Raw genomic sequence first — 23,968 nt, forward strand, 5'->3', positions numbered from 1 at the left:
GGGGCTGGTTTAGTTGACTGACATGTGTTGTTGATTTGGTTGTTACTCCATCAAACTATAACTCCATCAAACTATATATGTAAATAAATGTTATACACATAGTTTATATACAATGTTTATATGTATATAGATAATTTTACATATTTTGTATATAATTATGTAATATACAAAAACATAATATAATTCTATATAACTAAAATAATTATAAAATAATATCTAATTAAATTATGATAATTATGGAGTTATACGAAGTTGTATGAAACCAGACAGAGAGATCCTTAGTACACTTTACCCAGTTTCCTCCCATGGTAACATTTTGTTAAACTGTAGTCTTTATATAATATCACAACCAAAATATTGACATTGATAGAATCTACTGATCTTATTCAGATTTTCCCAGTATTCCCGTATTCATTTGCATGTGAGCACGCGTGTATTAAATTGTATACAATTTTATCACCTGTATAGGTTGGCGATCACCACAGCCAAGACCTGAACAGTTCCAACATAAAAAGGGTCCCTTATGTTACCCTTTTATAACCACTTCCACCTCTTTTGTGTTACTCCCCCAGTCTAATCCCTGGCAACTACTAATCTGTTCTTTACTTCTGAAGTTGTGTCATTTCAAAAATGTTATGCAAATGGAATAATGCCCTACGTAGCCTTTGGAGACTGGCTTTTTCCACTCGGCATACATCCCTGGAGATTCATTCAGGTTGTTTTAGATATCTCAAGGGTCTGTTTCTTTTTGTTGTTTTGTTGCGCTAACATGTTATACTTGTACCACAGTTTAACCATTGACATGTTGAAGGACACTTGGGCTGATTCCCATTTTTATAAGTAACAGCTATTTACTTTTATAAGTCAAGCTCATTTACTTGTAACAAACGTTTGTACATGGGTTTTTGTGTAACCATACACTTTCATTTTTCTAGGATAATGACCCAAGAAGTGCAATTGCTGCTGGATTATACGGTAGTTGCATGTTTAGTTTCATAGGACACTGCCAACCTGTATTCCAAAGTAGCCATATCATTTTACATTCCCAGCAATGTGTAAGTGAGCCAATGTCACCACATTCTCCCCAGCATTGGGTATTGTCACTCTTTTTCCTTTTAGTCATTCTGATAGGTGTGTAGTGATATATTACTGTGGTTTCAATTTGTATCTCCCTAGTGACCAGCGAGGTTGAATATCTTTTTACATGCTCATTTGCTATCTCTGTGTCCTCTTTGGTGAAATGTCTAATTTTCTAACTGGAATGTTTGTTTTTCAAGTCCTGCATTTTGAGAATTCTTATTATAGATACCAGTCCTTTGCAAGATACGTGGTTTGCAAATATTTTCTTCCCAGTTTATAGCTTTTTATCTTCTTACATAAGCTTTTGCAGCAAGTTTTACATTTTATTAGGTTCAATTTGTTGATTTTTTTCCTTTTATGAATTGTGCTTTTGGTGTCACATCTAAGATCTCTTTACCTAGTTCTAGGTCCCAAAGACTTTCTACTATGAGTTTTTTCTGTAAACATTCTAGAGTTTTATGTTTTACATTTAAGTCTATGATCCATTCTGAGTTTTTGTTTGTTTTGTTTTGTTTAGAGAGGGGATCTCACTCTGTTGCCCATGCTGGAGTGAAGTGGTATGATCTTGGCTCACTGAAGCACATTATTTTGAGTAAATTTTTGTGTAGAATGCAAGACTTTTGTCAAATATCCTCTTGTGTGTGTGCCGATAGATGTTCAGTTGCTCCAGCAGCATTTGTTCAGAAGTTACCTCCATTAAATTACTTTTGCAACTTTATCAAAAATCAGTTAAATAAATTTGTGTGGGTCTATTTGTGGATGTTAACAGCCTTTTGCCACAGCATCTACTTCCCATGGAGAGGTGGAGAATGGAGAGTTACTGTCATGAAAGAAGAGAAGTGGAGTTATTCAGGTAATTGATCCAAATGGAGAAGCAGTGAGTGAGCACAGACCCTGGCCCTTACAGCAAACATCTGTCTGGCAATTGTTGAAACACCAGGCCTGAGCTTTTTAAAAAATCACTCTTGTTTAAGGCATGCAGCAGGAGATTTTAGTGAAGTCTCTGCCTCCCAATAGTCTCTTGCTGTTTTATCACTTAAAGGAAACAGGGCTCTTTTGATTCCCTACTATCTTCTGTGACAGATAATCAAAGACTAATTTTTAGTCTTTGAGCTTTCAGTGTTTGCCAGATGTCTTAGTCTGTTCCAGCTGCTATAACAAAATACCATAAACCAGGTGGCTCACAAACAACAGAAATTTATTTCTCAAAGCTCTGAAGGCTCAGAAGGCTGGGAAGACCAAGATCAAGGCACCAGCAGATTCGGTGTCTGGTGAGGGGCCTCTTCCTGGCTCACAGACAGCTGCTTTTTGCTGTAACCTCACAGGGCAGAAGGGGTGAATAAGCTATCGTTCTCTTGGATAACAGCACTTGAATCTCTTGGATAACAGCACTAATCCCATTCAGGAGGGCTATATTCTTGTAAACTAATTGCCTCCCACAGGCTTCACCTCTTAATACCATCACATTGGGGGTTAGGATGTCAACATATGAATTTTGGAGGGACATGACTTTCAGACTGTTGCACCCGAGACTACAATTACCACCTTCAAAGTACTATTTCCCCCACCCCAACTCCCGGGTGCTTACGTGTTTGCACGTGCTCAGACTGGGTGTCTGAGTGGGATGCCTCTTAGGTTTTTCATGCTGAGAGGTCATTATGAACCAGAGGAATCCCATAAATCATTTTCATGAGGAGTAGCCCTGACTCACCTTACGTCAGGCAGGTACTTCACTGTATTTTCTCTGAATCAGTATGATCAGATGGCTTCTCATATTCTTTGATCATTAGGAGCAGTGTTTGGAGGATGAACTGACTCTAATCTGGAATTCTCCCCAACCACAGTTACTTTCACCTTCACTCTTTCCACCTTTACCTTTCTCTTAGATACTAAACTCTTTTTAATCAGAATAATCTACAACATAGATGGGTATACACAATAAACACTTAAAATGGCTTGGCGCGGTGGTTCATGCCTGTAATCTCAGCACTTTGGGAGGCTGAGGTGGGCAGATCACAAGGTCAGGAATTTGAGACCAGCCTGGCCAACACAGTGAAACCTCGTCTCTACTAAAAATACAAAAAAATTAGCCAGGCGTGGTGGCGGGCGCCTGTAATCCCAGCTACTTGGGAGGCTGAGGCAAGGAGAATCACTTGAACCTAAGAGGTGGAGGTTGCAGAGAGCCGAGATCATGCGACTGTACTCCAGCCCGGGCGACAGAGCAAGACTCCATCTCAATAAATAAATAAATAAACAAACAAACAAATACTTAAAATGTTCTTAATTAATCTTGAGAAAATGAATCACCTCTTTCTCCTCCTGCTCCGTAAGATATTTATCCCATTCTGTCTTCTGATGTCTCCCACGGCAGCCTCTTACTTCCCATGGGAAAAAAAATCTCATTCTCATTCTGTCTCTCTCTCTCTCTCTCTCTCTCTCCCACTTCATGTCTTCCTCTTCCTCATTATATTTTAATCAAATTTCTTCTTGTCCTTCTTTCAGTTGTAGGAATCAATTCTAATTTTTGTAGTTTGAAATATTTGTGAAGACCAAACACCTATTTTCATCACAGATCCTTGAAATTTTAGCTTCTTAGACTACATGAAAATAGTTTCCACATGCAATAGCAAATCTATTCTCAAAATTTTTTTTAATTCAAACTAAAAAAAATTTTTTAGAGACAAAGTCTTGCTATGTTGCCCAGGCTGGCCTCAAACTTCTGGGCTCAATCATTCCTCCCACTCTGGCTTCCCAAGTAGCTGACACTGTAGGCGTGAGCCACCACACCTGGCATATTCTCAGGTTTTTGGCAGTGGTAAATAGCATACGTTTATTCTGTCAGTCACCTAATAAATATATACTATCTACCTACTATGTACAAGATACAGTGCTGGCACTGGATGCTGTCAACAGTTTCTGTGCATTTTTGACTTATCACAATCCAGGCCAGGTTCATTGCCGTAAGCAACACGCATAGAGGCCAGTGAAGGACCCACTCATTATGGGGCACTTCAGGCAAAGTGTACAAAGGAGCTCCTTGCTCACACAGGAAAACAGCTGTGTGGCCCTAGGCCTTTCTGCTTAGACCACATAGTATTTATTTTGCTTTCTGAATCACGCCCTATGGTGATACCTGCAGAGTTTCTTTGCCCCCCATAAATATGTCCACCAGTCAAATGAGCAATTATTTCTCAAGAGATAATTTTCAGTCCATAACAATTAACATGCTAAGGGCTTTAATACATAATCTAATTTCATTTAATCCTTACAACATCCCTCCAAAGCTGTTATTATTATTATCCCTACTTTTACAAATGAAGAAACTGAAGCTCAGAAAATGTGGAAATAAATGAAGATCACCCAAATGATAACAAGCAAAGACTGTTTACTGAGAACTTGCTACAGTGAGGAAGTTGGCCACCATCACTTGCACTGGGCAGAGATTCTAGCAGGCAGAGGAGTGGGAAAGCTTTATAGCAGAAAAAAGGGAAGGCTTCAGGTGCGCCCCAACTGGAGGCTGTTGGCATGGGGAAGCTGTAGGTGAGACAACTAGAAGTGGGACATCCTATGTGATTGTTCAGATGTACATAGTTGGCTTTCTCTAGTTGGTCCTAAGTCGAAAGCCGGGGTGGGTGAGGGGCAAAAATGTGGAAGTTGTCAGTTATTAATCAAACCCTGGCCATTTTGGGCCAATGAGAGTTATTGTTTATTTCATGGACTGCCTGCTAGCCATAGTAGTCTGACTTCCTGAACTGGTTACTGTAGATAGTAGACTGACTTTCTGGACTGGTTTCCTCGGGTTGTGGGTCAGAATTTTATTTTCTATGTGTGGTGTGGCCATTGTCCTTTTGTATATCTAGTCTCTCAAGTTTTGAAACAACTTGCTCATGAACAGATTTCAGAATTAATATTGAAATTCATGATGCAATGGACAGTATGAATTTTACCATCTCAAAACATTGTCTCTGTGGAAGGACCCCAAGGAAAAGGGTAGCAGAAATAACCAAGTTGGCAGATGTGATCATGCTTCAGCTGGAATACCTGCCAATAGTGGACACTGTCCATTATTTTCCCATCAAACTTCATCCTCCTTGCTAACCAAAGGCTGACTTTATTCAGTTATTAAATCCCTTAGTTAGCAGTAGGATTGACTCAGGAGAAATTTACCCTTTCTCCAACTCTAGGAATCTTGTTTTTTTCTAAGACAAACAACATGTGACATTGCCCTGGTTTCCTTCCCCTCCACCCTCCAGGCATGAACACGTGACCTGATTTGGCTCAGAAAGAATGGAAGAGGATAGGAGTATTTCTCTTTCTGGCTGGGTAGCAACAAAGAAGAATATATGTGCCCCTTGTTTCTGGTTGCTATTATTGACCATAGGGCAACCAGCCTTAGGTGAAGTCAATGCTGTGGATAACAGAATCAAAAGGCAAAAAAGAACCTGGGTTCTTTATGACATCAATAAATCACTGATTCAACCAATTTTGTAGCTGTCCTTCCTCTGGGCTTCTGTTCCATGAAATAATACATTTTCTCATTGTTTAAGCCAGTTAGAATTGGGTTTTCTGATACTTAGAGCAAAAAGCACCATAGATAACACAGCAGCCTAGCCATGAGTCTTTGCCTTCATACTGTGTCCCAAGTCCAGTGGTAACACCTGTGAACATTCAATGGCACAAGGTGGTTAAGAGACATTGCACTAGACTCAGAATGCCTGCATTTGAACCCTGCTCTACCTTTTAATTGCTGACTTTGGGCCAGCTACTTAGTTTCTCTGTGCTTCACCCCTTTATCAGTAAACTGGGGAAAATGATAATACCTAACTTATAGGGTTAGGATTATAATAAGGGCTAAAATATGTCAAGTGCTCAGAAGAGTGCTTGGAACATTATAACAGCATTAAAGTGTTCGTATTATTATTAAACACTTAGCAAATATTTTCTTAGCTTTCTTCCTTCCAGAATTAAAAACAAAAATATTTACATCGTTGAAACTTCATTTTCATTACTGAATAATTACATAATGATTCAAAAATCATTTTTATTGCTGAAGCCACTTAAGTCCAGTTTTTTTTTACCTCTGCTTCAAATGCATAGCTGGGCTTCAGCATCACAGAAGCAATCATAAAAAAAGGATCACTCTTTGCCTCCTTTCTCTAAACCCCTCGTGTTCTGACAATTGACATTTCCACCCTGTGTGGAACAGACCCATGTTTGCTTTCACTTAGCCTCTTCTAATGTCTTTTAACCATATTTTTTTTTTTTTTTTTTTTTGAGACGGAGTCTCACTCTGTCACCCAGGCTGGAGTGCAGTGGCACGATCTTGGCTCACTGTAAGTTCTGCCTCCTGGGTTCAAGCCATTCTCCTGCCTCAGCCTCCCAAATAGCTGGGACTATAGGCACCCAGCACTATGCCCGTCTAATTTTTTGTATTTTTAGTAGAGACTGGGTTTCACTGAGTTAGCCAGGATGGTCTCGATCTTCTGACCTCATGATCCACCTGCCTCGGCCTCCCAAAGTGCTGGGATTACAGGCGTGAACCATCTTAATAACTGCCATGTCAATATCTTCTTTTAAAATTGTTGAAAAGCTACTGCTATAGTAGCAGTGGTAATGCATTCTGAGGGAGCTGCCACATAGCCCATTCCTGATCGCACCTGTGGTCTGCACCCCTCGTCTGTGATGATATCGAACCAAGAAAAGGAAAACTTACTACCCAAGAACTTGCTCTGTGTTTAGTACTATCCTAGTTGTTTTCACTAGTTCTTGAAGAATATTTCTATTAATAGCATGCATACAATTTAAGTGATTTTTAAAGAGTTTTGTGTCAGTCAGGATAACCTAAGTTATATACAAGTAACCAAAAAGCCCCCAATTTTTGTTGGTATAGAGTAACAAAGGCTTGTCTTCCCCTTCAACCTACATATCCCCTTGAAGTAAGCGGGGGTGGGGGATCAGGGTCTATATAAGGAGTCTGCAAATGTTTTCTTAAAAGGCCACTTAGTGAATACTTTAGGCTTTTAGGCTATATGGTCCCTGTTGTAACGACTCAGTTTTGCCATTGTCATTTCAAAGTATGCATAGACAAATGGGTACGGCTATGTTCCAATGAAGCTTTATTTACAAAAACAGGTGACCACAGGCTGTAGTTAGCTAACTCCCACTGCATACCATCCTCACTCCAGGACCCAGAGTGTGAATGCACCATCATTTGGAATACTGTCGATCATGGTGGCAGAAGGGAAAAGGATCATGGAGAATCTCTCACTAGTTTTTAAATGTTTCACCTGGAAGTGACCCCTGTCACTTCCACTCACATTTTACTGACATGGAAAATCATATGACCACACCTAACTTCAGTAGATTGGGGAGGCAGCAGTCCTCCTTGAGCCTAGAAGAAGAGAACAAGAAACACCAGTAAGCAGCCGTAATGTCTATCGCATGTTGCATCATTCTTCTGTTCATCTCTTTCTGTGGCTTTTTGTTGAACTTTATGTTCCTAGTTAAGGAAATGAGTTGCAAAGTTGTGGTTTACTCAATGTTCTTACAGGTGTATTGCTCAGTTTCTGGATAAGCTGGGCCTCTTTACCTCCTTTTTCTGCTTTTCTTGTCCAGGCTGTAGGCTTGTTATTACTCTTCAACCAGAGCACTACAGAGTTAGAGGGAAAGTGAAGCATAATGCAAATTCATTCACCTCAAGTGTGGTCTCTGGGCCTTGCCTTACCACACAGGAAAGTCCCTTCAGTGGGCTTATTGTCAGACTTGTCTGAAGTTTGCATATTATTGACTATTAGCTAATTCACACAGTCTATTCAGGGTAACTCTTCTTAGGGGCCAATGTCAGGCCCGTGTTGGACAGCTATATATATATATTAGAAGGGCGTGTGTGTGTGTGTGTGTGTGTGTATGTGTATGTGTGTGTGTAGGGATGAAGATTAGAGAACCTAATTTGGTCAACCTTCTCCATAGCTTCTATTGCATCTCATTACAGTTTTCTGCTATTTCCTCTTTACATTTTCTCTCCTTTTCTTCCCAAGGAACCCCAATGTTTTCAGAGAATAAAAGTTAGGTTGAAGAGAGTAAGAGATAAAGATAACTTTTTGGTTAAATTTCCTTTGCCTATTATATGCCTAATCATACCCTCCTCCAACTTCCTTTCTTGCTTTCTCTCTCCCTCCCTCCCTTCCTTCCTTCTTCCATTTATCTATCCATCCAATGTCCAAATGAGTGTCTATTGTTTGCCAGGCCCTGTGCTAGGCAAGTCATGGGTATATATAAATGAGGCTGACAGAGACTCAGTCCTTTGCTTTATGGAGCTAATAACTTTAGTGGGCAAAAATTATGATAATTGATAAGAGACCTGAAGAATACTGGAAACTGGAGGATTCCAAGGGAGTAGGTGGTGATGGCATCTACCTTATGGAAGGTCTTCAAGCATTAGAGGGAAGGGTTCCTGTTGTTTTGCATGAATGAAGACAGTAGGAAGGGACTTTATCCTTATTCAAATGTTTTTGTTCTTTAATCTTTTGCTTCCATTGTTTACGCTTCTGCCATCTTTAGTCTTGTTCAGAGAATGACAAACAGCCAGCAAGTTCTCAGTAGATTTCCCATTTGTCATAGGTTTCTCATGTATCCGGGTTTGGCTTAAAGATCAAATTGCCTTTAGGTTGACTTCTGATCCTTGCCAGAAAGAGCTGACCCTTTCTCCACTCATCTGTGCAAACCTTTACTCAGGTGAGACTTTCACACAATTTGAATAAAAGAACAAAAACTCTCCAGTAACTAAAAGGAGTAAGAAAGGCATAACTGTTTTATTTTGTTGGCTCCAAAGCTCAAGCCTATTATTTGAAATTTTTATGTTCTCTTATCATTTTGGTTTTATTTCATTTTAATTTTTTATGGAAAAAATGTATGTCTAATTGGAATGCAGACCAAAATAAAATTATTAGAGTGGAAAAAATATTTTAAGAAAATAACGTTTACATAAAATCAGCACAATGTCCAAACAAACAAAACCATGTATGTACAGTGAAAACACATTTATTTTAAATACTGAAAAAAGTGCTATTTCATATTATAGGATTTCCAGAAAGTATGCTCCTTTTGTTTGCTCATTAGGAAAAATTTTTGTTTTAAAATAAGATATTTTGATTTAAACTATTTCTATGTACTCTCTTAAACCAAACATAACTTGCTTTTTTCTTGATGACTCCGAGCCATGATTATTAATTCAGGTGATTCTGATTTTCTGTTATGTATTGATGCCTTCATTGCCTACGAGAGAGTTGTAGGACAATTTGCCTTAATAGGAATAACAGAATGCTATCCTTTAAAAGTGTTTCCATGAAAACTTATTTATAGGTTTGGCTGTTTGGGGGTTTTGTTTTATTTAATGTCTCCTTCATTATTAAGGATGTCAGACATCCTTCCTCCCACATATTATCATTTCTAGTAACCAGAAAGCTAACAATTTACTATTTTTTATTTATGTTGAGCATATTTATTAGGATAAACTTGTATGCACAGGTAAACATTTAGAATAAACTAACAGTGGCTAAAACAAAAAAAAAGAAACTTATTTACGTGCCGTGCATAAGAATTCCAGAGATATGTAGCACAAGACCAGTATGGCACATTTTGAATTTCATAGGCATTCAGGCTCCTTTAGCTCTCTGCTGAAATATCCATAGGGTGTAACTCATGTGTCCAAGATGGTTCCTAGAGACAACAGACCAGAGTTCCAGGCAGCAGACTGGAAGGCAGGAAGGCAGGAAGGCAGAGGGCTGGGTCCCACCATGGTGGGGTACAACCTAGACTTCCTTTACAACAACATTTCTGCTTGTATCCCATTGCTCAAAAGTTTGTCACACTTATAGCTTTAAGAATACTGAGAAATGTAGTTTCTACCTGAGTACATGAGTTCCTTGAATAAAATTGAGTTTCTGATAACAAGTAAAAATAGAAGAAGGGCTGTTGGGGTCAACCACTAGCAGCTTTTGCCATATTCCGATATCAAATATCCAAACCTATTAGAAAATTATGGGCTGGGCCTGGTGGCTCACGCCTGTAATCCCAGCACTTTGGGAGGCCAAAGTGGGTGGATCACAAGGTCAGGAGATTGAGACCATCCTGGCTAACATGGTGAAACCCTGTCTCTACTGAAAAATAGAAAAAATTAGCCAGGCGTGGTGGTGGGTGCCTGTAGTCCCAGCTACTTGGGAGGCTGAGGCAGGAGAATGGCGTGAACCCGGGAGGCGGAGCTTGCAGTGAGCTGAGATTGCACCAATGCACTCCAGCCTGGGAGACAGAGCGAGACTCCATCTCAAAAAAAAAAAAAAAAAAAAAAAAAAAGAAAAGAAAATTATGTAGGGATTTTGAGTAATGTGGATTTCTTCTAGGAAGTAAAATGAATGGCATTTAGTGCATGGACTTACATATTTTAATCATTATAAGGCCTTCAATTTTTTTTCCAGATTCTCTGGGTTCTGAATATATTTGCTACATTAAACAGTATTTGAATAACTGAGGTACTACTGTGGCTGAAATGAATACTTCTATATAAAATCCTGCAGCAGAATTCAAGCAATTCTACTTTGCCATATCACGCCGATGCATTCCAAAGTTTCCTCTCAAAGTATGTGCTTCCAGTATGTGCAAGAATTATATATGGCCTGAACAATTTGGATTGGATCCTTACATTCAGTTACATCCACTTCCTTTATCACTGTTTCTCAGCTTACACAATTTATGCCAGGACTTACTAGAAATAATTTTTTCACATTACATTACATAACTCCTAGAGTATAAACAAAACCTTCTATTTGGAGTATTCCCTAGATCTCTCTAAATTGACTCCTTGCAATGTTTGAAAGCTTGGAGTGAAGAAGGTATTCATGAAAATAAGATGTCAATTTGTGTGTTTGATATATTTGTGTTTGGCAAGGATTGCTATGGGCATTATTTCTTTGGTTCCCCAATATTTGGTTTAAAATCAGAAGCAACATTTGCATTAGTTAAACATGTATCCGATTTAGAGCTGGGTCTTTTGCCGCCATCTTCTTAAGTGAATTAGTTCTCTCGGTAACTCTCATGGTGGCACTCATAGTCCTTTGATGAACTGCACAGGCTGGATTTGAACTGCCCTGATCTAGCTGTGCCCACGAATGTGGCTTTTGTGTCTGAAGCAAATGGGAAAATTGGAAATAATGTTGAGCTCACTGTAGAGCTGATGAGCAGCTGTTATGAACTAATACAGCTGCATGGGTTGTGTACAACTACCTTACCAGGTGTCAGATATTTTGAGTATCTTCCTGCTAAGGTGGGTAGATCATTCTAGTTAAACATCAGGGACTCCTGATGTAGGATTTCCAGCCTTCTGAGAAGAAAGTGGCTCCCTGGCCCTCATGCCCCACAACCATCTCCTGCATCTCAAGCTGTCCACCATAGTAAGAGTCTGCAATCCCAGCCAAGCATGAGGAGACAGGTGCCTGAGCTGGGGCAGAGGATGCAAAGTTCTTTGTCTTCTACATTTGACATAATAACCTGTGTTCACTCTGTTTTGCTCTGGCATCTTAGCCATTCCTTGCCTTAGTGAATTCACATGATGTTTTAGCAGTGAGAGTAGATGCTTTCTTAATGTAGCATTAAAAGTAAAAGGGGATGGACACCCTAAATACCCTGACTTGATCACTAAAATTATACACATGTAAAACAATTTTTATGTACTCCATAAATTTGCACAAATATTTTAAACAAGTAAAAGTTGAAGTAACAAGAATAGCACAGGGGCTCCCCTGCCGCACCCTCTACAGCCATGCGCCATCACTGTGCACTCACTCATGACTGCAGGGGAAGAGCCTGCTCAGCACTGGGGCATGATGAGAGTGGCTGAGACCCAGTCCCTGCCTCACGTGCTATAAGCTAGTGGTGGAGATGGGAAGAAGCTATGGTGAGTACCACGAGGGACTTATCTTGACCTGATCCAGCTCCAGCTGTGGAGGAGCTTGGGTTGACATGGGGCAAGAAGGGAAAGGATGGGTGTATTAGTTTGCTTGGGCTGGCATAGCAAAATGCCACAGACTGGGTGGCCTAAACAACAGAAATTCATTTACTTGCAGTTCTGGAGGCTAGAAGTCCTAGATCAAAGTTTTGACTGATTCAGTTCCTGGTGAGAGCTCTCTTCCTGGCGTTCACTTGGCCTCTTTCTTACCATGTCCTCACATGGTGAAGCAAGACAGACATGTCTGGTATTCTCTTTTTATAAGGACACAAATCCTGTTGGATAAGGGACCCATCCTTAAGACCTCATTTAACCTTAATTACTTCTTTAGAGGCTCCATCTCAAAATACAGCCACACTGGTGATTAGGGCATCAACATATGAATTTGGGGAGGGACACAGAAATTTAGTCCATAATAACAGGTTTGAGATGAAATGCCCAGATGGATCAATCCACCTCTGAAATTTCATTCTTGTTGTCTGAAAGATTTACATAAAAACCAATGGCTTATTCACTTCAATATTCTGACTGGCATGGCTCCCCCACCTCCTAGCTTAGAACCTCAGCCTCAGACCTACTTCCACATGAGGAGACGGAGGATGCTCATGCCAGTTCTAGAAGGAGTGACTGCCTGAGGGGGGAATTGAGATAAAGATGTCCTGATTGAACTCAAGACTGCACTCAGGAATGACCCCATGTCCAGAGCTGGAACCAGACAGACCTTGGGACTCAGATAATAATATTTAAAATAGGAAGTTATCCAAAAAGTATGTCATATGTGGTTGCTGTAGAGTGGGTACAGGAGACATAAAAAAAATAGAGGGCTGTGTAAAGGTAAAGATGTAAGGAATAAAGGAATCTGGCTGAAGAGCAAGATCCAACTGAAGAGCAAGACCTACACCCTACACAAAGACCCCCTGTCTGTCTCTCTCCTAGCCGTCAAAGCTGCCATCAGGGTTCACCCAACAAGATTTTTCATGTCTCTTTGTGCATGTGAACAGACACCATGGGAATTTCTTGTTCTCCTCATTCCTCCTGATATGGTTCAGCTGTGTCCCCATCCAAATCTCATCTTGAATTGTAGCTCCCATAATTCCCACGTGTTGTGGGAGGAACCCAGTGGAAGATAATTGAATCATGAGGGTGATTTCCCCCATACTGTTCTTGTGGTAGTAAATAAGTCTCATGAGATCTGATGATTTTATAAAGGGTTTCCCCTTTCACCTGGCTCTCATTCTCTCTTGTATGCTGCCAGGTAAGCCTTCCGCCATCATTGTGAGGCCTCCCCAACCACGTGGAACTGTCGGTCCATTAAACCTCTTTTTCTTTATAAATTACCCAGTCTCAGGTATGTCTTTATCAGCATCATGAAAACAGACTAATACACCTCCCCAGCGGGTCATCCAGAGCCAGCACCTGGAAATGGGGGAAGCAGGTGTGGACCAACAGTGGACGGAACTTTGACCTCTGGACATGTGTTATAATGCTTTCTAGGTCCTGGTTCCTAGAGAGAGGTTAAGAGTTCTACAACTCCAGAAGAAATATAGCCCTCTCCCAGGTAAGCCATGTAGCACAGCTCCAGAGGGTGCAATTCCCACTGAAGTCTGTGAATGATGCCCATGGTATTGTGCAGTGTGCATGCTGCATGACCATTCACAGTGACCCTGCCTCTCCCAGTGATTCCTAGTCCCAAAGGAGTCAATCACTGTACTCACCATCTCTGGCAATAGCAGGAATGGAAACAGTGCTAATAATGACAAGGCCAAGATTTATTCAGGTGCTTATGCAAAGATATATTATTTTGCATACCGTTTTATTGCACATATTGGAAGTGACTTTCATGGATCTCCACTTTTCAGATTCCTTCCAGCTTTGCCAGGGGTAATTTGCCCAAGAAGCACAATTATTTATTCCAATTAAATGCTAATTTCACTCCCTTGAATCTAAATCTAAATCTCCTCTAGGAAAAAGAGGTTAATAATTCTCCTATTAACAAGGATGACTTGATCTAGTCTACAGTGGGCTCAAAATGCGCAAAATTATTTAAATTAGGGCGGGAAGCTAAAAAATATCCCTGATGTCTTCAAAGCAACAAGATTTTTCCTTAATTATTTAAAATTTAGCAGTGGTGTGTACTATTATTGAGTCTCTAAACCAATGGTTCTTAAAGTGTGGTTCCTAAAATTGTATCATCAGCATCACCTGGGAACTTTGTTAGAAATAGAGTCTCAGGTCCTACCTAAGACCTGCTGAATCAGAAACTCTGGGAGTGGGCCCAGCAACCTGTGCTTTAACAAGACCTCCAGATGATTCTGATGCACATGCCAAGTTTGAGAAGCAGTGTTCTGGATCTAAGATAGTGATGCTAGTCTTGGCTGTATGTTAAGATCACTTGGAAAGTTCTTAATATGATGCCCAGGCCACAGCCCAGGCAAATCAGAATCTCTGGGGGTGGAGCCCAGATGTAATTTCCCCAGGTGATTGCAATGTGCATCCAAGGTTAACAACCACTGCTTTACAAGCAATAATTCTAAAAGTTAAGTGTGTGTGAAAAAGACTTGAGCTACTTGTTAAGGATAAGACATGCTCCTGGGGATTCTGATTCAGTAGATCAATGGTGAGGCTCAGGAATTCATATTTTTAGCCAGTAGTCCAGGTAATGCTGCTGCACAAGATGCATGGGCCACCCCACAAGGAACACAGTATACTTAAGAGCCAGACCGCTTAAATAGTCTTGAGGAAGGACTGTGCTTACTAGTGGGAAGTCAGAAACCGTAGCTCTGAGGACTTAGGGTTGTATGTCAAGAGACTTTGACAGATGACTGCATGAACAAGGTAGGAAATGGAACTGTAGGTGCAGAAAGGTAATGAGGCTGTTTAATTGTGATGTACTTGTCAACCAGTACCTTTACTTGTCTTGGGAGCTCATGAGCTCTCTTTGTGAGAGAGACTGACCCAAATTACCCCTTCCATTGTATGGTTCTGTGCTGGACACCTTGGCTGGCACACCCTAACAGAGTGAATCCACAAACAAGAAGCAAAGTAGTCACATGAAAATAACACAGATGGGTGGGGCATGGCAGCTCATGCCTGTAATCCCAACACTTTGGGAGGTCAAGGTGGGTGGATCACCTGAGGTCAGGAGTTCGAGACCAGCCTGGCTAACATGGTGAAACCCCCATCTCTACTCAATGATACAAAAATTAGTCAGGTGTAGTGGTGGGCGCCTGTAATTCCAGCTACTCAGAGGCGGAGGCAAGAGAATCGCTTGAATCTGGGAGGCAGAGGCTGCAGTGAACCGAGATCATGCCACTGGACTCCAGCCTGGGTGACAGAGTGAGACTCCATCTTGAAAATAAAAAATAATAATAAATAAATAAATAACACAGACTTTGGAGTCAAGCAATTTGAATTTGGATTTAGACTTGAATCTGCATGTCACCACTTGCTGTCCATGTGGCCTTGGAAAGTTACTCCTCTCTCTGACTCTGTTCTGATCTGTCAAACGAGAATATTGATAACTACCTTACAGAGTCATTATGAAGATTAATATGAAAAGCACTCAGCACCCAGTTGGCTCACAACAAAGGTTGATTGTTATTTTGAAGTGTTAAATGTCCCATCACCATTTATCAACCAGAGTCTGTGTTCTAATTTACTGTACCGGATGCTGTCCAGTAGTTGTGACATCTGGGAAATTCCTCCAGCTCCTCTGCATTGACTCACAGAATTCACAACAGGAACAGACATGAAAACTCGCCATAATCTTTTAAACTAAGTAAAAACAACTAAGACTGGATAATGTAGGCAATGTTTTTTATCTGCATAAGCACTGCACTTGATTAAGTCCTCTGAACTATTCTCCTAGCATCAGTTGAGCAAACTATACCCATACCAACTTGGGAAAAGAATCTTAAGTACTTTCCCAGCTGTGTTCTAATTGCATGTTTAGAAAGAGTATGCATACATTTTTTAGTGTGGTAACATCAAGGATAGATGTTGCTAAAGAGAATTTTAAGTGATTCATGCCCTGTTTTCTTATTCAGGAAAGCTTTTTCTAACTTTCTTCTGATAAGCCTACAGAAATAAAAGAGAATATGGCAGAGGAAGGCATTAAGAATTAAAGTCGGGAAAGTATTCAAGAAGTTACCCAGTTTATTTTTTGAGTTTCAGACAGAAGGGTCTAGTCTGACCCTCATAAGGATCAGATGAGGCAGATGGAGGCACCTCGTCTCTCAACCTAAATTCTTAGTGAAGTCCCTTATGGCTCAGCTGCAAGCCTCCTGCCACAGGACGCGCACATTTCCTCTAGTGGGTTTGGGGGTGGAGAGCAGCTGGTATCACTCTCTTCATAATTACCCCGTATACTTAAAGAAGACAATTGAGTCATCCTTTATCCTCTTTTTTTCCAGGAAAAAATCCAGTTCCTTAAAACTTACCTCATAGGTTCTGTTTTCCAACCCTTTAATCATTGTGTCTTTTGTGTGCCCTGGCCAAGTCCCCTGCTTCCTCTTAGACCTGGACCTGGTCCCTGAACAAGGACCTGATTGTGCTAACAGGAATAGGAAAGCCCCCTGTTTCCACACTCACTTGTAAGCCAAGAAAGTAGGGAACAGCCATCCCTGGCATTATTCTAGGTGTGGGAAACTCTGCTGTCCACAGGGACAGGCAGGAGCATACACAGCATGAGTGAGGATCGTGTCAGAAGGAAGAATGTGCACAGCCTGGCCAAAGAGGCCGGCCCTGCTTGGTTACAGTGGTCTGCTGCCCTGAGGCACATTGTTGCCAGGTCTTCTGATTTTTCTAGAAAGTTCAAAATCTGGACTTTAAAAGTGTCTGCTTTTTTTTTTCCAATGTTGTCTACCATCTCAAAAATATTTAAACAATCTGTGAGCAAATAAAACATGTCTGGAGGCCGAATTGGGTTCCTGGGCCTCTTAAGAAATTCTATTCCAGTTAATGTAGTATAAACAAAGGCCAGTCAGGTGTGGGTGGGAGCCTGGGGACAGGTTAGGAACACAGATAGAAGGGCAACTCATGTTTAGCAAGAAACAACCGTAATAATGAACAGCTGTAAACACTCATTTAGATGAGGAAAAAAGAATTATTAATAAAGTATTGAAATAATGACCATTTTAATTCAGTGCCTGGAGTATAGTAAATGTTCAATAAATGTTTGCTAATAAATACCTTGCTTTTTAATATTGTTTTGCCATTATGAAATACTTTATAATTTCTCTGCTTCCTTAGAACAACCCTGAGAGGTAAGACTATTATTCTTCCCATTTTCATTACCTGCAGAGGTCATGCCCCTAGGAGCAGCAGAATGGGAGCTTCAATCCGCATGCTTGATTTACTATTTCTCCCTCTTGGATCTTGTCTTCCCAAAACCTTACAGGTGGGTATCAGTGGACACCTGGGTATGTAATGTGATCTGAGAGCCCACCCTCCCCTCTTTCCTACAAAGAACCACTTCTCACACGTAGTTAAAAAACAAAAACAAAACTGAAAGCAAATAAAAGGATCATGAAAATTAGGAATTCCCCTCTACTCTCCTCCAGCCACCAAGCTCTACAGGAACTCTCTAAAGACAATCCCCTTTTACTTTTCTTTATTATTATTATTTGTACAGACAGGGTCTTGCTCTGTCGCCCAGGCTACAGTACAGTAGCACGATCATAGCTCATTGTAAACTCAAACTCAGGGACTCAAGGATCTTCCCACCTCAGCCTGCCAAGTAGCTGGGACTACAGGTGCTCACCACCACACCTGGCTAATTTTTTAATTTTTTGTGGAGACGAGGTCTCACTATGTTGCCCAGGCTGGTCTCAAACTCCTGGGCTAAAGTGATTCCCACAACCTTGTCCTCCTAAAGTTCTGGGATTACAAGCCTGAGCCACCACACCCAGTAAAGACGACTCTTATAATCAGCCTATGTAAATGTATAGGTATTTTATGGGGTGTATGTATGTGTTTCTGTGCGTGTGTTGGTACATAAACGGTAAGATTTTATAATTTCTTTTATTTTTTTTCTCTTTTTCTTTTTCTTTTTTTTTTTTTGAGACGGAGTTTTGCTCTTGTCACCCAAGCTACAGTGCAATGGTGCGATCTCAGCTCACTGCAACATCCGCCTCCCAGGTTCAAGCAATTCTACTGCCTCAGCCTCCCAAGTAGCTGGGATTACAGGCGCCCACTGCCATGCCCAGCTAATTTTCATATTTTTAGTAGAGACAGGGTTTCACCATGTTGGCCAGGCTGGTCTCAAACTCCTGACCTCCTCTGAAACATGTGCTGTGTCCACTCAGGGTTAAATGGATTAAGGGCGGTGCAAGATGTGCTTTGTTAAACAGATGCTTGAAGGCAGCATGCTCGTTAAGAGTCATCACCACTCCCTAATCTCAAGTACCCAGGGACACAAACACTGCGGAAGGCCACAGGGTCCTCTGCCTAGGAAAACCAGAGACCTTTGTTCACTTGTTTATCTGCTGACCTTCCCTCCACTACTGTCCTATGACCCTGCCAAATCCCCCTCTGCGAGAAACACCCAAGAATGATCAATTAAAAACAAAACAAAACAAAACAAAACTCCTGACCTCAGGTGATCCGCCTGCTTCAGCCTCCCAAAGTGCTGGGATTACAGGCGTGAGCCACCGCACCCGGTCTCTTTGCTTTCTTTTAAGTTAAGACTGTAATTGGAATAACTTTCCACATCAATACATATGGAACAGCCTTCTTTTTAACCAAATCCTTGATGGATTTAGGTTTTAGTCTTTTATTAATAACGCTTCAGTGAATAACTCTCACTGTGCATCATTTCACACATGTGGAAGTATGGAATACAGTTAGAATTACTAGATTCAAGGATGTGCAGGTTTTTAGTTTTTAAAAACTAAATTGCCAAATTGCCCTTCATAAAGCCCACATTATACCCTCACAATCAATGTATAGAGTGCTATCATCCTATTTCATAAAAACTTTACTTTGCGGTTTATTCATCCACCTCCACGCTCACACACTCAATAGCCCCAAACTGTTCAGCTTCTGAAATGCAAAATTCAAATGTACACCTCGTCCATAACTTTTATCCAACTACTCCCGTTACACCCCCACGCCTTCCCCAGTAGTTGGTTGCTGCATTCCCTTCCTCTTCCCATCACACCTAGCTCTGTGATCTGTCACTTCATCCTGAATCAGGCCAACCATTGCCACCTCCAAGCCAACATCCTAGCTACCAAGTGCTCCTAGAGAGAAATTACTCCACCTGGGCTGCTCCAAATTCATATTCCCCAACCTCACCTGGGCCCTCCGCACTGCTCCTTGTGATCAATGCTCCCTTCCCCGGAAGAGTTTTCAAAGCTTTCCATTCTCCTCGGAACTCCCTCCCCACCAACGGATAGCCACCCTTCCAGCTTCCTCGGGGAAATGATAATCCCATTTTTCTTCCCCCTCTCCTCCACTCTTCCTCTCTCCCTTCTCCTTTCCCTTATCATTTAAGCCTCTTCTAGCCTCTGTCATCTAAAAAGCCTCTCTCTTGACTCTGCTCTACCTCTTCCTGTCACTCTCTCGCCTCTCGCCCTGTTCACGGCCTCACTTCCTGTGAGAGAATCCACGCCGTGATTATTCCACCCCATCTCACATTTAGTTTCCAAACCTCTGAAGTCTGACTTCAACCATCACAATTAAACTTGCTCTCGTATGCACCCAGTAAGCTGACAGTAATTACTGTCAACCTTCTGCCACTTGACCTTGCTGCAGCATTGGACACTCTTCCATCCTCCTTCATGAAACGGCCTTTTGTTCCTTTAGCTTCTGGCGCCTCATCTCTTGCCACTCACCACCTCCTGTCTGTGCTGCAGCCTTATTCAGCTCTTGACACTTCCTCATGTGGTGGATGAGGTGTTGACTCCTCAACTCTCCGAGTGATTAGTCTAAACCAAACATAGTGATCTCACTCCCCTAGCTAGCAATTTGATCCGGAAGAAGTATGTGACCCAAGCCTGGCCAATAAGACATGAGAAGTTGTCTGCTTGGGATCAAAAGGGATTTTTTTATTATTATTATTCCTAAAGGGTCATGTGGGAAAGACAATATATCTTCTTATGCCGAGGATGGAGCAGAACACAGGGAGGAGGGAAGAGCCAGGAGAACACAGAGCAGAGGAGCTCAGCCATGTGGACTCTGCCTGAGGCCACACTGCAGAGGACCTCTTGTTATGTAAGATCCTAAATTGTCTCATGGCTTAGCCAGCTTGAGTGAGGCTTTATTTGCTTGAAGGCATTTGAATCTATACACCATATTCACCTCTCCATTTGTATGTGTTGTTTCTTCTGCCTGGAACCTTTTTACGACCATTTATCTCCTCTTTCCTACTCATCCATGAAGCCTCAACTCAGGCATACTTCTACCAGGGGGCCATCTAAGGTCCCTCAAGAGAAGGCATCTTTCCTTTGTGCTCCTATAGTACTGCGTGAGAATAGAAGTATAATAACTTACTTGGGCCAGTGTGGTGGCTCATGTGGGTAATCCCAGCACTTTGAGAAGCCAAGGTGGGGGAGAACTATTTGAGACTAGGAGTTCGAGACTAGCCTGGGCCACAAAGCGAGATGCCCCCCAACCCTGTGCATTTCTATACAAAGTAAAAAGAAAAAAAAAATAGCCTAGCACAGTGGTGTGCACCTATAGTTCCAGCTACTTGGGAGGCTGGGGTAGGAGGATTCTTTGAGCCTATAAGTTGGAGGCTGCAGTGAGCTATGATTGTGCTACTGCACTCCAGCCTGGGTGACAGAGCAAGATACTGTCTCAAGAAAAAAAAAATTACTTGAATATAACTCCCACTAGACTGTAATTCTTTGAGGAGGGAGATGACTTTTAGCACCCAACACAGTGCCTGGCACATAGTAATTGCTCATTAAATATCTGCTAAAAGAATAAATGTTACTTTCATGGATCTAACCATCACTTTTTATGGTAATAACAATATTGGCAAAGACTCATGGAAATGAGCACTTCCCACACTCAGAGCTGATGGTAGAATTTTTCTAAATTGCAACTTGACAATATGTTTTAGAGTACAAAAAAAAGTATGCCAGAATGCCACTTCTAAGAATTTATCATTACAAAATAATCAAGATTTATTTATATATATGTGCAGGACTGTCTTGTTCTTAATGGTGAAGCATCAAAAGCAATCTACAACAGTAGGGTGGACTGGTTAAATGAATTCTAGTATATCCAAATATTGCAATACTATGCAGCCAACATTTTGTGTTTCTGAAAAATATTTAATCATTTGGGAAAATATTTACATTATATCATTAAGTGAAAAAGCATGTAACAAAAGCTATAACCAAGTGTGGTTCCTATTTTTAAAATGTACATGAACAAAGAAGACTAAAGTAAGGAACAGTGGCTGACACCTGTAATCTCAGTTCTTTTGGAGGCTGAGGTGAGAGGATCACTTGAACCTAGGAGTTTGAGACCAGACTGGGCAACATAGTAAGACCCTATCTCAACAACAACAAGAACAACAGCACAATCAGCCAGGCATTGTAGTGCGTGCCTATAGTCCCACCTACTAGGGAGGCTGAGGTAGGAGGATAGCTTGAGCCTGGGAGGTCAAGTATTCAGTGAGCCATGACTGTGTCACTGCACTCCAGCTTTGGTGACAGAGCAAGACCCTATCTGTGAAAAAGAAAGAATGAAAGAAAAAGACTAGCAACTGTGCACTAATATTTCCATAGTGGTTGTCTGAATGGTAGGATTGTAATTTTAGTTTCTTCTTCATGCTTTTCTAAATTGTCAATAATAAATATGTATTTTTAAAAGCTGTTAAAATTAATATTAAGAATAGAAAAGAAAGGTGAGAAGAAGGAAGGAAGAACAGAGAGAGGTGAAAAGAGAGGAGAGAAAGAATAAGATGGGACTCTGAATCAGGATAATTGAGTTTTAATCCTAGCTTTACCATTAAGAGGCCATCCAGTTCAGGCTAAGTCATTTAGTCTTTATCCCTCAATATCTCACTCAGCAAATGGAAATAATAATATTTACCCTACCTTATGGAATTTTTTTCAATACAAAAAAGTATATGAAGGGGCTTTGAAAAAAATGTATATATTTTGTAATATCAGATGGCATTTTTATTCACACAGATACTGTTTAGTCACAGCTACCCTTTCTATAATTTAAGCCCTTAAACACATTTTTTATCTAAATAATGAAATCTAATCCATTATTTCCTATGTGGCTTTCCAAGCATTTGAGAGATGTCAAGAGTTTCATTCAGTCAATAAAGGTGTCTGTTTTATTGAAACAAAAAAATAAAAATTTCTTCCACTTACCAAAATGTCTGCAATCCCCATCTTCCTCATTCCTTTAAGTTGAAGTACTGATTGTTGCATGCCAAAATAAAAAGTTATATAAAAACTGGAGCATTTCTTTCATGCTTTACATTCTGTAAGATAAAACATGTGACCAGTGGTTTGTAAAGAGAATAGAGAAGATGCCTTGAAGAGCTAAGTCATAGATCACCACTTTGGGGAAAGGTACTTTCCATTTCAATGAGAGAATCTGAATATCCAGAGGTTACTTTACAACCTCAGGTACTTGGAATTACACAACTTAATAGCATTTAATATTCTCTATGGGTTAGCCTCAAACTGCTGTTATAAGATTATTATGTAAAACACATACTACCCTTCAGCCAAACTGGAATACATTAGACTCTTATTGCTTGAAAATATAACATTTATTTTGTATTTTTGCCAATCAAATAGGTATAAAATGGTATATTATTGCATTCTTGATTGGTATTTCTCTCATCACTAATGATACTAAACATATGTTTGTATGTTTGTATTTGTTTCCTTTTCTGATAAATGTCTTTTATTATCATTTCTTTTTCTTATTTTGTGTATTTTTTCTTGTCGATTGGTAGAATCTATGTATTCTTGATACTAATAATGTGTGTATTGCAAGTATCTTTTCTCAATTTGACATTTTTCTTTTTATTTTATCTTTTGATAAACAAAATATATTAATTTTAATACAACTGATCAATGTTTGTAGCAGACACTTTTGAATAATCTTGCATATCTTTCCCTATCCTAAGGACTAAATCATATTTATTTATATTTTCTAATATGAATTTTAAGGTTTTATTTTTTAAATTTAAGTCCTTAATCCATCTTGAGTTGATTTTTGTATGTGGTAAGAGTAGGAATCTAATATCACTTTTTTGCATATTTTTATTTTCCTACTGACCTGATATACTACTTCTGCCATCATCAAATTTTGATTCACGTGGAGGGATGTTTCTAGGCTCTTTATTCCACTGGTTAATTTGTCTGTCCCTTCACAAATACAAACTTATCTTAGTAACTGTAGCCTTATAATATAATCCTTATATCATTTTTTTAGGCACCTTAGGGTTTTCTATGCAGACAGTCATTGTGCATGTGTGTTTTACCATCTTCCTTTGTAATTCTGTAGCCCTCTGATTTTCTTTTCTTCCCTTATTACATTGGCTAGGACCTCCATTATGATATTAATTAGAAATGGTAACAATGGACATCTTTACCTTGTTTCCAATCTTAGTGGGAAAGTATTCAGTTTTTCACCATTATGAATGATGTTATCTATAGGTTCTTTGTAGATGGCCCTCATCAATTTGAGGAAGTTCCCTTCTATTACTAGTTTGCTGACTATATTTATCATGGCCCGAAGGTGAACTTTTTCAAATGCCTTTTCTGTATCTATTGGGACAACCATATGGTTTGTTTTTTAATACACTTATGTGGTGAATTGCATTTATTGATTCTTGAATGTTACAGTATACTTACATTCCTGGTATAAATTCTACTTTTTCATGATGTATTATCTTTTAAAAATATG

General features: G+C 40.2%; 1 protein-coding gene across 1 annotated transcript in view; it reads right to left on the bottom strand.

The window, feature by feature from the left end:
* The window catches only part of LOC134756693 (uncharacterized), a 103,045-nt gene that overhangs the window by 18,998 nt on the left and 60,079 nt on the right, over positions 1–23,968 (bottom strand). The window contains exon 9 of the mRNA XM_063695376.1: positions 22,417–22,529. The gene's annotated coding sequence lies outside the window, so the exon portion shown is untranslated. The remainder of the gene's footprint in view (positions 1–22,416; positions 22,530–23,968) is intronic.

The sequence above is a fragment of the Gorilla gorilla genome, chromosome 11 (assembly GCF_029281585.2).
Source record: "Gorilla gorilla gorilla isolate KB3781 chromosome 11, NHGRI_mGorGor1-v2.1_pri, whole genome shotgun sequence".
Classification (NCBI taxonomy): domain Eukaryota; kingdom Metazoa; phylum Chordata; class Mammalia; order Primates; family Hominidae; genus Gorilla; species Gorilla gorilla.